Source organism: Lissotriton vulgaris, chromosome 1_1 (assembly GCF_964263255.1).
Source record: "Lissotriton vulgaris chromosome 1_1, aLisVul1.2, whole genome shotgun sequence".
Classification (NCBI taxonomy): domain Eukaryota; kingdom Metazoa; phylum Chordata; class Amphibia; order Caudata; family Salamandridae; genus Lissotriton; species Lissotriton vulgaris.
The window spans coordinates 1,485,083,572-1,485,099,601 of NC_141685.1; positions in this window are offsets into that span (position 1 = coordinate 1,485,083,572).

Here is a 16,030-nt window from a genome sequence, read left to right on the forward strand (position 1 = left end):
CATTCTGCTCAGGCTCCTCCCATACCCCTCTGACCCCACCCATTCTGCCCAGGCTCCTCCTATACCCCTCTTATTTGACCCCAATCTGACTAGGCTCCTCCTAAGCCCCTCCTCTGCTGTCTGACCCCACCCATTCTGACTAAGCTCCTCCTAAACCCCTCCTCTGCTGTCTGACCCCACCCATTCTGCCCAGGCTCCTCCTATACCCCCTCCTCTCTGACTCCACCCATTCTGCCCAGGCTCCTCCCATACCAGTCTGACCCCACCCATTCTGCCCAGGCTCCTCCTATACCCCTCCTATTTGACCCCACCCACTCTGACTTGGCTCCTCCTAAACCCCTCCTCCTCTGCTGTCTGACCCCACCCATTCTGCCCAGGCTCCTCCTATACCCCCCTCCTCTCTGACTCCACCCATTCCGCCCAGGCTCCTCCCATACCTGTCTGACCCCACCCATTCTGCCCAGGCTCCTCCCATACCTGTCTGACCCCACCCATTCTGCCCAGGCTCCTCCTATACCCCTCCTCTATGACCTTACCCATTCTGCCCAGGCTCCTCCTCCTCCTATTTGACCCCACCCAATCTGACTAGGCTCCTCCTAAGCCCCTCCTCTGCTGTCTGACCCCACCCATTCTGCCCAGGCTCCTCCTATTTGACCCCACCCAATCTGACTAGGTTCCTCCTAAGCCCCTCCTCTGCTGTCTGACCCCACCCATTCTGCCCAGGCTCTTCCTATACCCCCTCCTCTCTGACCCCACCCATTCTGCCCAGGCTCCTCCTATTTGACCCCACCCAATCTGACTAGGTTCCTCCTAAGCCCCTCCTCTGCTGTCTGGCCCCACCCAACCTACCCAGGCTCCTCCTATACCCCTTCTCTCTGACCCCACCCAATCTGACTAGGCTCCTCCTAAGCCCCTCCTCTGCTGTCTGACCCCACCCATTCTGCCCAGGCTCCTCCTAAGCCCCTCCTCTCTGACCCCACCCATTCTGCCCAGGCTCCTCCTAAGCCCCTCCTCTGCTGTCTGACCCCACCCATTCTGCCCAGGCTCCTCCTATACCCCTCCTATTTGACCCCAATCTGACTAGGCTCCTCTTAAGCCCCTCCTCTGCTGTCCCCACCCATTCTGCCCAGGCTCCTCCTATACCCCCTCCTCTCTGACTCCACCCATTCTGCCCAGGCTCCTCCTATTTGACCCCACCCAATCTGACTAGGCTCCTCCTAAGCCCCTCCTCTCTGACTCCACCCATTCTGCCCAGGCTCCTCCCATACCAGTCTGACCCCACCCATTCTGCCCAGGCTCCTCCTATACCCCTCCTATTTGACCCCACCCACTCTGACTTGGCTCCTCCTAAACCCCTCCTCTGCTGTCTGACCCCACCCATTCTGCCCAGGCTCCTCCTATACCCCCCTCCTCTCTGACTCCACCCATTCTGCCCAGGCTCCTCCCATACCTGTCTGACCCCACCCATTCTGCCCAGGCTCCTCCTATACCCCTCCTCTATGACCTTACCCATTCTGCCCAGGCTCCTCCTCCTCCTATTTGACCCCACCCAATCTGACTAGGCTCCTCCTAAGCCCCTCCTCTCTGACTCCACCCATTCTGCCCAGGCTCCTCCTAAGCCCCTCCTCTGCTGTCTGACCCCACCCATTCTGCCCAGGCTCCTCCTATACCCCCCTCCTCTCTGACTCCACCCATTCTGCCCAGGCTCCTCCCATACCTGTCTGACCCCACCCATTCTGCCCAGGCTCCTCCCATACCCCCTCCTCTCTGACTCCACCCATTCTGCCCAGGCTCCTCCTATACCCCTCCTCTATGACCTTACCCATTCTGCCCAGGCTCCTCCTCCTCCTATTTGACCCCACCCAATCTGACTAGGCTCCTCCTAAGCCCCTCCTCTGCTGTCTGACCCCACCCATTCTGCCCAGGCTCCTCCTATACCCCCTCCTCTCTGACTCCACCCATTCTGCCCAGGCTCCTCCTAAGCCCCTCCTCTCTGACCCTACTCATTCTGCCCAGGCTCCTCCTATACCCTTCCTCTCTGACCCCACCCAATCTGACTAGGCTCCTCCTATACCCCTCCGACCTCACCCCCTCTGCTCAGGCTCCTCCTATACCCCCTCCCCTATACCCTTCCTCTCTGACCCCACCCATTCTGCCCAGGCTCCTCCTATACCCCCTCCTTTCTGATTCCACCCATTCTGCCCAGGCTCCTCCTATTTGACCCCACCCAATCTGACTTGGCTCCTCCTAAACCCCTCCTCTGCTGTTTGACCCCACCCATTCTGCCCAGGCTCCTCCTATACCCCCTCCTCTCTGACTCCACCCATTCTGCCCAGGCTCCTCCCATACCCGTCTGACCCCACCCATTCTGCCCAGGCTCCTCCTATACCCCCTCCTATTTGTCCCCACCCGCTCTGACTTGGCTCCTCCTAAACCCCTCTGCTGTCTGACCCCACCCATTCTGCCCAGGCTCCTCCTATACCCCCCTCCTCTCTGACTCCACCCATTCTGCCCAGGCTCCTCCCATACCCGTATGATCCCACCCATTCTGCCCAGGCTCCTCCTAAGCCCCTCCTCTGCTGTCTGACCCCACCCATTCTGCCCAAGCTCCTCCTAAGCCCCTCCTCTGCTGTCTGGGCCCAACCATTCTGCCCAGGCTGCTCCTATACCCCTCCTCTCTGACCCCACCCAATCTGACTAGGCTCCTCCTAAGCCCCTCTGCTGTCTGACCCCACCCAACCTGCCCAGGGTCCTCCTCCTACAGACAACACCCATTCTTTTTCTTTCACCTTTCTTTCCACACCTATTTTACTTACCGACCAATCTGCAATCCCTCTTTCGCTAGGCATGATTCCACTCTTACACAACACACAGACACATTTTACTTACCAATTTACTTACCTGGTGCCGAACCCGGGATTTGAACCCTGGTTGCCTGGATGGAAGGCAGGAACTTACCCACTGGACCACACTGGTTTCCATGTAAGTAGCCTATCAAATTGTCCTTATGTCATGGTCATCCTTTTAATGTGCAATGGAAGCCACAGGGAAGGACACCAAGGCCTGTATGTTGCTTATAGTTACTACTGCAATCCTCTAGACCACCAAGGAGCTATAGCTCAAAGGTAAGGCTTGTACCTTTGGTGGGGACAGCCCTCACAGGCCAGGGTTCGAATCCTGCCAGTGCTGTAGAAGTATCCCAAGGTGGGAAATTTTCAAACAGTGATTTTCTTTTTTTCTTTTTTGCTAAGTGTTTTTCTGGTTTCCATGTAATTAGCCTATCAAATTGTCTGTATGTCATGGTCATCCATTTAATGTGCAATGGAAGCCACAGGAAAGGACACCAAGGCCTGTATGTTGCTTATAGTTACTACTGCAATCCTCCAGACTACCAAGGAGCTATAGCTCAAAGGTAAGGCTTGTACCTTTGGTGGGGACAGCCCTCACAGGCCAGGGTTCGAATCCTGCCAGTGCTGTAGAAGTATCCCAAGGTGGGAAATTTTCAAACAGTGGTTTTCTTTTTTTTTTTGTTGCTAAGTGTTTTTCTGGTTTCCATGTAAGTAGCCTATCAAATTGTCCTTATGTCATGGTTATCCATTTAATGTGCAATGGAAGCCACAGGAAAGGACACCAAGGCCTGTATGTTGCTTATAGTTACTACTGCAATCCTCCAGACCACCAAGGAGTTAGCTCAAAGGTAAGGCTTGTACCTTTGGGGGGGACAGCCCTCACAGGCCAGGGTTCGAATCCTGCCAGTGCTGTAGAAGTATCCAAAGGTGGGAAATTTTCAAACAGTGTTTTTTTTTTTTGCTAGTGGTTTTTTTGGCAGGTGTCTCCCAACATTTCATATGTTTTCTCTCATGACCTTCTACCAACCGCCCTATTTCTCAAGTAGGTGCTAGGAACAAGGCCTTATCTTCCTTTATCAATGTCGTCATTCTTTGTCCTTTAAGTTTGGTGAATTGCAGAGTGCAATTGTGGTATTGGGGGTTATAACTGAGCACAAGAATGCGAGGATGGTGCTACACTTATTGTAAAATAGGTTGGTTGATGGTGATTTTTCATTTTAGTGTGAGCCACTCGCTCAAATCAGAGGTTTGGTGCCAGTGAGCTTGGATAGAAATAAAGGTCAAGTATGAGCTCTGGCTAATGAAATGATGGGTCGAGTTTGAGGCTAGCTAGAGTCCATTTATTAGGTGCAATAAGAAGTTGGAAAGATTGTTTCCTTTAAGAGACAGACAAGAGCAGAGTCAAGCCTTTGCTCTAGTAGATCTGCATCATGCCTGCTGCAGGATGTGAAGGAGTGGACCTCCACAGCAGTGCGTTGTGCCGGGCTGGGCTGCACTGGGCTGGGCTGGGCCTGCCCTGGCATCTTGGATTTATTCACCCACCTCCTTCCTTTGAAGAACGCTCACGAACGGCCACGAACGGCCTTGTTCTGTACACAGGCGGACAGCAGGCAATTTAGGACCCTGCTAAATGATGGTGATGTCCCCATGTGCTTCCTTCGAGTGGCAAAATCCTTTGTCTAAGGCAGGTGGGCTTTTTTACAATTTGGTTGAAGACCATATGTTGGAGGCAGTATCACGGCACAAGCCGCCGACCGTCTCAGAAGAAAGTATGCATGGGAGGACATTATTTGCATAGGAGAGCCCTCTTCTCAGTCCCATTCTTAAGCTGCAGTGGCCATGAAGTGTTACTAGTGGGCAGCAGTATGAACAAAAGAGCACACTGAGGCTTTTCTTCTTCTTGCTGACATGATTCTTGGTCATTTTTGTCTTGCAGGGCCTAAGGAGTGAAGGACTACGATGACTGAGGGGATGAGGAATGGCTGGCCTGTATTTGTGGTGAAGGGGGAACATTTGGAAGGTAAACAGCAAGATGAAAGCGTCAAAGCATATATGTTTGCTGAGTGATTGAGTCTGTGTGTCACTTGTCTCTTTGTAGGGACATGTGAGAAAGGAACAGCAGCACCATAGACTTCAGGTGGGAGAGCAAGCAAGGATGAATATTTCCCTCAAATCCAAATACTTACAGCACCTCAAAGATGACAAGTGCGATATGATGTTCTGCAATTGCAAGGATTTGCCATGTGTGGTGCATAAATATGCATGGTTAGTGAGGTTTTTCCCAGAATGTGAGTATCGTTAGGCTGGCAAATGTCAGGCACTCCTTTGGGGGTATGAGGCCAAGAAAAAATTTGGGAAGTTTGCTACAGTCATCTGTAGGATCGAAAGACACTGGGGAATCGTTACAGAGGGAGCCAGGCTGCACAAAACGTGGTAACAGTTGGACAGAAATCTTTAGCAGGACTTTTGACTACCCCCAATGTGGGACCAGGACCGCAGTACCTCTCTGTCTCTGAAATGTATTTTGACCTCTGGGCACCACCATCTCAATGCCCCTCAAATGTTCCCTCCTGGAACCCCAGCTTTGGTAGTGCATCAACCAGGTTTCAATCATTTGAGTGACCACAAACACCCTTGCTATGTGCCTTCCATTTACATTCAGTCAGTAACCCAGCTGCTTCGTTCGCTATTGAATCTCAAGTGACAGTTGGATGCACATTGCAGGGGTATACAGGCATTTACCGTACTGTACAGCCCCTCTCAGTACAGTCAGACTACACTTCTTAAAATCATAAATACATGTTTTGTCCAACAGTAAGGCCGGGCCTTTCCTCTGTAGTTCATAGCCAACGTAAGGAGGAAAAAATAAGCTGAAGAGCATGCCAAAATTCTCTACAGACACTGCCAATCCTCACACTGCCTATTTGCATGCCGAGGTTATTCACTATGACCCACCAAACCAATTGGCAACAGTAGCCTCTCTCTGCCTCATTCGTATGCTCCGATGCCACCTTTATTTAGCAAATGTTAGTGCTCTAGGATTTCATAGCACGATTCGCTATAGCCTCTTTTTTCAACAGAAATGTCCTAAAGGTACCTATACCAATCTGCTGGGTGGGGAGGAGGGGGGCTGCTGCTGCTGGCAGTAAAATTTTGGGGCACCCCACCTGCAAAAATACATTCACATGCTCCTTGTTGTACCTTTCAATACCATAACTGCAGCAGAATCGTATGGTGACCCCTGTTGGTAACAGAAACTGTCAAACAGCTTTTTGCCACCCCCCCTCCCCCGTTGCCCCTAACCATTTGGGGTACACCCCATGAGGGAGGATCAGAGCAATAAAAAATAATGGTAGCCCCCCCAAAAAAGTACCTGGAAGGCATGCCATTCTGTGCACCTCATCGCTCTTCACGTTGCGCCTAAGCACCTTTTAATACTGCTCCCCGACTGCCCCCTCCCAACAGAAATCAGAAAGTATAGGGGGTGCATTAAAAAAGTTTTTGCAGTTCCCCACCATAAGTCAGGATCCTCCTCCATCTATGACCCCTTCCTAGGCCCTCAGACCCCACCCATTCTGCCCAGGCTCCTCCTATTTGACCACACCCAATCTGACTAGGCTCCTCCTTAACCCCTCCTCCGCTCTCTGACCCCACCCAATCTGACTAGGCTCCTCCTATACCCCCTCCTCTCTGACTCCACCCATTCTGCTCAGGCTCCTCCCATACCCCTCTGACCCCACCCATTCTGCCCAGGCTCCTCCTATACCCCTCTTATTTGACCCCAATCTGACTAGGCTCCTCCTAAGCCCCTCCTCTGCTGTCTGACCCCACCCATTCTGACTAAGCTCCTCCTAAACCCCTCCTCTGCTGTCTGACCCCACCCATTCTGCCCAGGCTCCTCCTATACCCCCTCCTCTCTGACTCCACCCATTCTGCCCAGGCTCCTCCTATTTGACCCCACCCAATCTGACTAGGCTCCTCCTAAGCCCCTCCTCTCTGACTCCACCCATTCTGCCCAGGCTCCTCCCATACCAGTCTGACCCCACCCATTCTGCCCAGGCTCCTCCTATACCCCTCCTATTTGACCCCACCCACTCTGACTTGGCTCCTCCTAAACCCCTCCTCCTCTGCTGTCTGACCCCACCCATTCTGCCCAGGCTCCTCCTATACCCCCCTCCTCTCTGACTCCACCCATTCCGCCCAGGCTCCTCCCATACCTGTCTGACCCCACCCATTCTGCCCAGGCTCCTCCCATACCTGTCTGACCCCACCCATTCTGCCCAGGCTCCTCCTATACCCCTCCTCTATGACCTTACCCATTCTGCCCAGGCTCCTCCTCCTCCTATTTGACCCCACCCAATCTGACTAGGCTCCTCCTAAGCCCCTCCTCTGCTGTCTGACCCCACCCATTCTGCCCAGGCTCCTCCTATTTGACCCCACCCAATCTGACTAGGTTCCTCCTAAGCCCCTCCTCTGCTGTCTGACCCCACCCATTCTGCCCAGGCTCTTCCTATACCCCCTCCTCTCTGACCCCACCCATTCTGCCCAGGCTCCTCCTATTTGACCCCACCCAATCTGACTAGGTTCCTCCTAAGCCCCTCCTCTGCTGTCTGGCCCCACCCAACCTACCCAGGCTCCTCCTATACCCCTTCTCTCTGACCCCACCCAATCTGACTAGGCTCCTCCTAAGCCCCTCCTCTGCTGTCTGACCCCACCCATTCTGCCCAGGCTCCTCCCAAGCCCCTCCCCTCTGACCCCACCCATTCTGCCCAGGCTCCTCCTAAGCCCCTCCTCTGCTGTCTGACCCCACCCATTCTGCCCAGGCTCCTCCTATACCCCTCCTATTTGACCCCAATCTGACTAGGCTCCTCTTAAGCCCCTCCTCTGCTGTCTGACCCCACCCATTCTGAGTAAGCTCCTCCTAAATCCCTCCTCTGCTGTCTGACCCCACCCATTCTGCCCAGGCTCCTCCTATACCCCCTCCTCTCTGACTCCACCCATTCTGCCCAGGCTCCTCCTATTTGACCCCACCCAATCTGACTAGGCTCCTCCTAAGCCCCTCCTCTCTGACTCCACCCATTCTGCCCAGGCTCCTCCCATACCAGTCTGACCCCACCCATTCTGCCCAGGCTCCTCCTATACCCCTCCTATTTGACCGCACCCACTCTGACTTGGCTCCTCCTAAACCCCTCCTCTGCTGTCTGACCCCACCCATTCTGCCCAGGCTCCTCCTATACCCCCCTCCTCTCTGACTCCACCCATTCTGCCCAGGCTCCTCCCATACCTGTCTGACCCCACCCATTCTGCCCAGGCTCCTCCTATACCCCTCCTCTATGACCTTACCCATTCTGCCCAGGCTCCTCCTCCTCCTATTTGACCCCACCCAATCTGACTAGGCTCCTCCTAAGCCCCTCATCTGCTGTCTGACCCCACCCATTCTGCCCAGGCTCCTCCTATACCGCCTCCTCTCTGACTCCACCCATTCTGCCCAGGCTCCTCCTATTTGACCCCACCCAATCTGACTAGGCTCCTCCTAAGCCCCTCCTCTCTGACTCCACCCATTCTGCCCAGGCTCCTCCTAAGCCCCTCCTCTGCTGTCTGACCCCACCCATTCTGCCCAGGCTCCTCCTATACCCCCCTCCTCTCTGACTCCACCCATTCTGCCCAGGCTCCTCCCATACCTGTCTGACCCCACCCATTCTGCCCAGGCTCCTCCTATACCCCCTCCTCTCTGACTCCACCCATTCTGCCCAGGCTCCTCCTATACCCCTCCTCTATGACCTTACCCATTCTGCCCAGGCTCCTCCTCCTCCTATTTGACCCCACCCAATCTGACTAGGCTCCTCCTAAGCCCCTCCTCTGCTGTCTGACCCCACCCATTCTGCCCAGGCTCCTCCTATACCCCCTCCTCTCTGACTCCACCCATTCTGCCCAGGCTCCTCCTAAGCCCCTCCTCTCTGACCCCACTCATTCTGCCCAGGCTCCTCCTATACCCTTCCTCTCTGACCCCACCCCCTCTGCTCAGGCTCCTCCTATACCCGCTCCCCTATACCCTTCCTCTCTGACCCCACCCAATCTGACTAGGCTCCTCCTATACCCCCTCCTTTCTGATTCCACCCATTCTGCCCAGGCTCCTCCTATACCCCCTCCTTTCTGATTCCACCCATTCTGCCCAGGCTCCTCCTATTTGACCCCACCCAATCTGACTTGGCTCCTCCTAAACCCCTCCTCTGCTGTTTGACCCCACCCATTCTGCCCAGGCTCCTCCTATACCCCCTCCTCTCTGACTCCACCCATTCTGCCCAGGCTCCTCCCATACCCGTCTGACCCCACCCATTCTGCCCAGGCTCCTCCTATACCCCCTCCTATTTGACCCCACCCGCTCTGACTTGGCTCCTCCTAAACCCCTCTGCTGTCTGACCCCACCCATTCTGCCCAGGCTCCTCCTATACCCCCCTCCTCTCTGACTCCACCCATTCTGCCCAGGCTCCTCCCATACCCGTATGACCCCACCCATTCTGCCCAGGCTCCTCCTATACCCCTCCTCTCTGAACCCACCCATTCTGCCCAGGCTCCTCCTAAGCCCCTCCTCTGCTGTCTGACCCCACCCATTCTGCCCAAGCTCCTCCTATACCCCTCCTCTCTGAACCCACCCATTCTGCCCAGGCTCCTCCTAAGCCCCTCCTCTGCTGTCTGGGCCCAACCATTCTGCCCAGGCTGCTCCTATACCCCTCCTCTCTGACCCCACCCAATCTGACTAGGCTCCTCCTAAGCCCCTCCTCTGCTGTCTGACCCCACCCATTCTGCCCAGGCTCCTCCTATACCCCTCCTCTCTGACCCCACCCAATCTGACTAAGCTCCTCCTAAACCCCTCCTCTGCTGTCTGACCCCACCCATTCTGCCCAGGCTCCTCCTATACCCCCTCTTCTCTGACTCCACCCACTCTGCCCAGGCTCCTCCTATTTGACCCCACCCAATCTGACTAGGCTTCTCCTAAGCCCCTCCTCTCTGACTCCACCCATTCTGCCCAGGCTCCTCCCATACCAGTCTGACCCCACCCATTCTGCCCAGGCTCCTCCTAAACCCCTCCTCTGCTGTCTGACCCCACCCATTCTGCCCAGGCTCCTCCTATACCCCCCTCCTCCTCTCTGACTCCACCCATTCTGCCCAGGCTCCTCCCATACCTGTCTGACCCCACCCATTCTACCCAGGCTCCTCCCATACCTGTCTGACCCCACCCATTCTGCCCAGGCTCCTCCTATACCCCTCCTCTATGACCTTACCCATTCTGCCCAGGCTCCTCCTCCTCCTATTTGACCCCACCCAATCTGACTAGGCTCCTCCTAAGCCCCTCCTCTGCTGTCTGACCCCACCCATTCTGCCCAGGCTCCTCCTATACCGCCTCCTCTCTGACTCCACCCAATCTGACTAGGCTCCTCCTAAGCCCCTCCTCTCTGACTCCACCCATTCTGCCCAGGCTCCTCCTAAGCCCCTCCTCTGCTGTCTGACCCAACCCATTCTGCCCAGGCTCCTCCAATACCCCCCTCTCTGACTCCACCCATTCTGCCCAGGCTCCTCCCATACCTGTCTGACCCCACCCATTCTGCCCAGGCTCCTCCTATACCCCCTCCTCTCTGACTCCACCCATTCTGCCCAGGCTCCTCCTATACCCCTCCTCTATGACCTTACCCATTCTGCCCAGGCTCCTCCTCCTCCTATTTGACCCCACCCAATCTGACTAGGCTCCTCCTAAGCCCCTCCTCTGCTGTCTGACCCCACCCATTCTGCCCAGGCTCCTCCTATACCCCCTCCTCTCTGACTCCACCCATTCTGCCCAGGCTCCTCCTAAGCCCCTCCTCTCTGACCCCACTCATTCTGCCCAGGCTCCTCCTATACCCCCTCCTATTTGACCCCACCCGCTCTGACTTGGCTCCTCCTAAACCCCTCTGCTGTCTGACCCCACCCATTCTGCCCAGGCTCCTCCTATACCCCCTCCTCTCTGACTCCTCCCATTCTGCCCAGGCTCCTCCTATACCCCCTCCTCTCTGACTCCACCCATTCTGCCCAGGCTCCTCCCATACCCCTCTGACCCCACCCATTCTGCCCAGGCTCCTCCTATACCCCCTCCTATTTGACCCCACCCGCTCTGACTTGGCTCCTCCTAAACCCCTCTGCTGTCTGACCCCACCCATTCTGCCCAGGCTCCTCCTATACCCCCTCCTCTCTGACTCCTCCCATTCTGCCCAGGCTCCTCCCATACCAGTCTGACCCCACCCATTCTGCCCAGGCTCCTCCTATACCCCCTCCTCTCTGACTCCACCCATTCTGCCCAGGCTCCTCCCATACCAGTCTGACCCCACCCATTCTGCCCAGGCTCCTCCTATACCCCCCTCCTCTCTGACTCCACCCATTCTGCCCAGGCTCCTCCCATACCCCTCTGACCCCACCCATTCTGCCCAGGCTCCTCCTATTCCCCCCTCCTCTCTGACTCCACCCATTCTGCCCAGGCTCCTCCCATACCCCTCTGACCCCACCCATTCTGCCCAGGCTCCTCCTATACCCCTCCTATTTGACCCCACCCAATCTGACTAGGCTCCTCCTAAGCCCCTCCTCTGCTGTCTGACCCCACCCATTCTGCCCAGGCTCCTCCTATACCCCCTCCTCTCTGACTCCATCCATTCTGCCCAGGCTCCTCCTAAGCCACTCCCCTGCTGTCTGACCCCACCCATTCTGCCCAGGCTCCTCCTAAGCCCCTCCTCTGCTGTCTGACCCCACCCATTCTGCCCAGGTTCTTCCTATACCCCCTCCTCTCTGACTCCACCCATTCTGCCCAGGCTCCTCCCATACCCGTCTGACCCCACCCATTCTGCCCAGGCTCCTCCTATACCCCTCCTATTTGACCCCACCCAATCTGACTTGGCTCCTCCTAAACCCCTCCTCTGCTGTCTGACCCCACCCATTCTGCCCAGGCTCCTCCTATACCCCCTCCTCTCTGACTCCACCCATTCTGCCCAGGCTCCTCCCATACCCGTCTGACCCCACCCATTCTGCCCAGGCTCCTCCCATACCCGTCTGACCCCACCCATTCTGCCCAGGCTCCTCCCATACCCGTCTGACCCCACCCATTCTGCCCAGGCTCCTCCTATACCCCTCCTATTTGACCCCACCCACTCTGACTTGGCTCCTCCTAAACCCCTCCTCTGCTGTCTGACCCCACCCATTCTGCCCAGGCTCCTCCTATACCCCTCTTATTTGACCCCAATCTTACTAGGCTCCTCCTAAGCCCCTTCCCTGCTGTCTGACCCCACCCATTCTGCCCAGGCTCCTCCTATACCCCCTCCTCTCTGACTCCTCCCATTCTGCCCAGGCTCCTCCTATTTGACCCCACCCAATCTGACTAGGCTCCTACTAAGCCCCTCCTCTCTGACTCCACCCATTCTGCCCAGGCTCCTCCTAAGCCCCTCCTCTGCTGTCTGACCCCACCCATTCTGCCCAGGCTCCTCCTAAGCCCCTCCTATTTGACCCCACCCAATCTGACTTGGCTCCTCCTAAACCCCTCCTCTGCTGTCTGACCCCACCCATTCTGCCCAAGCTCCTCCTAAGCCCCTCCTCTGCTGTCTGGGCCCAACCATTCTGCCCAGGCTGCTCCTATACCCCTCCTCTCTGACCCCACCCAATCTGACTAGGCTCCTCCTAAGCCCCTCTGCTGTCTGACCCCACCCAACCTGCCCAGGGTCCTCCTCCTACAGACAACACCCATTCTTTTTCTTTCACCTTTCTTTCCACACCTATTTTACTTACCGACCAATCTGCAATCCCTCTTTCGCTAGGCATGATTCCACTCTTACACAACACACAGACACATTTTACTTACCAATTTACTTACCTGGTGCCGAACCCGGGATTTGAACCCTGGTTGCCTGGATGGAAGGCAGGAACTTACCCACTGGACCACACTGGTTTCCATGTAAGTAGCCTATCAAATTGTCCTTATGTCATGGTCATCCTTTTAATGTGCAATGGAAGCCACAGGGAAGGACACCAAGGCCTGTATGTTGCTTATAGTTACTACTGCAATCCTCTAGACCACCAAGGAGCTATAGCTCAAAGGTAAGGCTTGTACCTTTGGTGGGGACAGCCCTCACAGGCCAGGGTTCGAATCCTGCCAGTGCTGTAGAAGTATCCCAAGGTGGGAAATTTTCAAACAGTGATTTTCTTTTTTTCTTTTTTGCTAAGTGTTTTTCTGGTTTCCATGTAATTAGCCTATCAAATTGTCTGTATGTCATGGTCATCCATTTAATGTGCAATGGAAGCCACAGGAAAGGACACCAAGGCCTGTATGTTGCTTATAGTTACTACTGCAATCCTCCAGACTACCAAGGAGCTATAGCTCAAAGGTAAGGCTTGTACCTTTGGTGGGGACAGCCCTCACAGGCCAGGGTTCGAATCCTGCCAGTGCTGTAGAAGTATCCCAAGGTGGGAAATTTTCAAACAGTGGTTTTCTTTTTTTTTTTGTTGCTAAGTGTTTTTCTGGTTTCCATGTAAGTAGCCTATCAAATTGTCCTTATGTCATGGTTATCCATTTAATGTGCAATGGAAGCCACAGGAAAGGACACCAAGGCCTGTATGTTGCTTATAGTTACTACTGCAATCCTCCAGACCACCAAGGAGTTAGCTCAAAGGTAAGGCTTGTACCTTTGGGGGGGACAGCCCTCACAGGCCAGGGTTCGAATCCTGCCAGTGCTGTAGAAGTATCCAAAGGTGGGAAATTTTCAAACAGTGTTTTTTTTTTTTGCTAGTGGTTTTTTTGGCAGGTGTCTCCCAACATTTCATATGTTTTCTCTCATGACCTTCTACCAACCGCCCTATTTCTCAAGTAGGTGCTAGGAACAAGGCCTTATCTTCCTTTATCAATGTCGTCATTCTTTGTCCTTTAAGTTTGGTGAATTGCAGAGTGCAATTGTGGTATTGGGGGTTATAACTGAGCACAAGAATGCGAGGATGGTGCTACACTTATTGTAAAATAGGTTGGTTGATGGTGATTTTTCATTTTAGTGTGAGCCACTCGCTCAAATCAGAGGTTTGGTGCCAGTGAGCTTGGATAGAAATAAAGGTCAAGTATGAGCTCTGGCTAATGAAATGATGGGTCGAGTTTGAGGCTAGCTAGAGTCCATTTATTAGGTGCAATAAGAAGTTGGAAAGATTGTTTCCTTTAAGAGACAGACAAGAGCAGAGTCAAGCCTTTGCTCTAGTAGATCTGCATCATGCCTGCTGCAGGATGTGAAGGAGTGGACCTCCACAGCAGTGCGTTGTGCCGGGCTGGGCTGCACTGGGCTGGGCTGGGCCTGCCCTGGCATCTTGGATTTATTCACCCACCTCCTTCCTTTGAAGAACGCTCACGAACGGCCACGAACGGCCTTGTTCTGTACACAGGCGGACAGCAGGCAATTTAGGACCCTGCTAAATGATGGTGATGTCCCCATGTGCTTCCTTCGAGTGGCAAAATCCTTTGTCTAAGGCAGGTGGGCTTTTTTACAATTTGGTTGAAGACCATATGTTGGAGGCAGTATCACGGCACAAGCCGCCGACCGTCTCAGAAGAAAGTATGCATGGGAGGACATTATTTGCATAGGAGAGCCCTCTTCTCAGTCCCATTCTTAAGCTGCAGTGGCCATGAAGTGTTACTAGTGGGCAGCAGTATGAACAAAAGAGCACACTGAGGCTTTTCTTCTTCTTGCTGACATGATTCTTGGTCATTTTTGTCTTGCAGGGCCTAAGGAGTGAAGGACTACGATGACTGAGGGGATGAGGAATGGCTGGCCTGTATTTGTGGTGAAGGGGGAACATTTGGAAGGTAAACAGCAAGATGAAAGCGTCAAAGCATATATGTTTGCTGAGTGATTGAGTCTGTGTGTCACTTGTCTCTTTGTAGGGACATGTGAGAAAGGAACAGCAGCACCATAGACTTCAGGTGGGAGAGCAAGCAAGGATGAATATTTCCCTCAAATCCAAATACTTACAGCACCTCAAAGATGACAAGTGCGATATGATGTTCTGCAATTGCAAGGATTTGCCATGTGTGGTGCATAAATATGCATGGTTAGTGAGGTTTTTCCCAGAATGTGAGTATCGTTAGGCTGGCAAATGTCAGGCACTCCTTTGGGGGTATGAGGCCAAGAAAAAATTTGGGAAGTTTGCTACAGTCATCTGTAGGATCGAAAGACACTGGGGAATCGTTACAGAGGGAGCCAGGCTGCACAAAACGTGGTAACAGTTGGACAGAAATCTTTAGCAGGACTTTTGACTACCCCCAATGTGGGACCAGGACCGCAGTACCTCTCTGTCTCTGAAATGTATTTTGACCTCTGGGCACCACCATCTCAATGCCCCTCAAATGTTCCCTCCTGGAACCCCAGCTTTGGTAGTGCATCAACCAGGTTTCAATCATTTGAGTGACCACAAACACCCTTGCTATGTGCCTTCCATTTACATTCAGTCAGTAACCCAGCTGCTTCGTTCGCTATTGAATCTCAAGTGACAGTTGGATGCACATTGCAGGGGTATACAGGCATTTACCGTACTGTACAGCCCCTCTCAGTACAGTCAGACTACACTTCTTAAAATCATAAATACATGTTTTGTCCAACAGTAAGGCCGGGCCTTTCCTCTGTAGTTCATAGCCAACGTAAGGAGGAAAAAATAAGCTGAAGAGCATGCCAAAATTCTCTACAGACACTGCCAATCCTCACACTGCCTATTTGCATGCCGAGGTTATTCACTATGACCCACCAAACCAATTGGCAACAGTAGCCTCTCTCTGCCTCATTCGTATGCTCCGATGCCACCTTTATTTAGCAAATGTTAGTGCTCTAGGATTTCATAGCACGATTCGCTATAGCCTCTTTTTTCAACAGAAATGTCCTAAAGGTACCTATACCAATCTGCTGGGTGGGGAGGAGGGGGGCTGCTGCTGCTGGCAGTAAAATTTTGGGGCACCCCACCTGCAAAAATACATTCACATGCTCCTTGTTGTACCTTTCAATACCATAACTGCAGCAGAATCGTATGGTGACCCCTGTTGGTAACAGAAACTGTCAAACAGCTTTTTGCCACCCCCCCTCCCCCGTTGCCCCTAACCATTTGGGGTACACCCCATGAGGGAGGATCAGAGCAATAAAAAA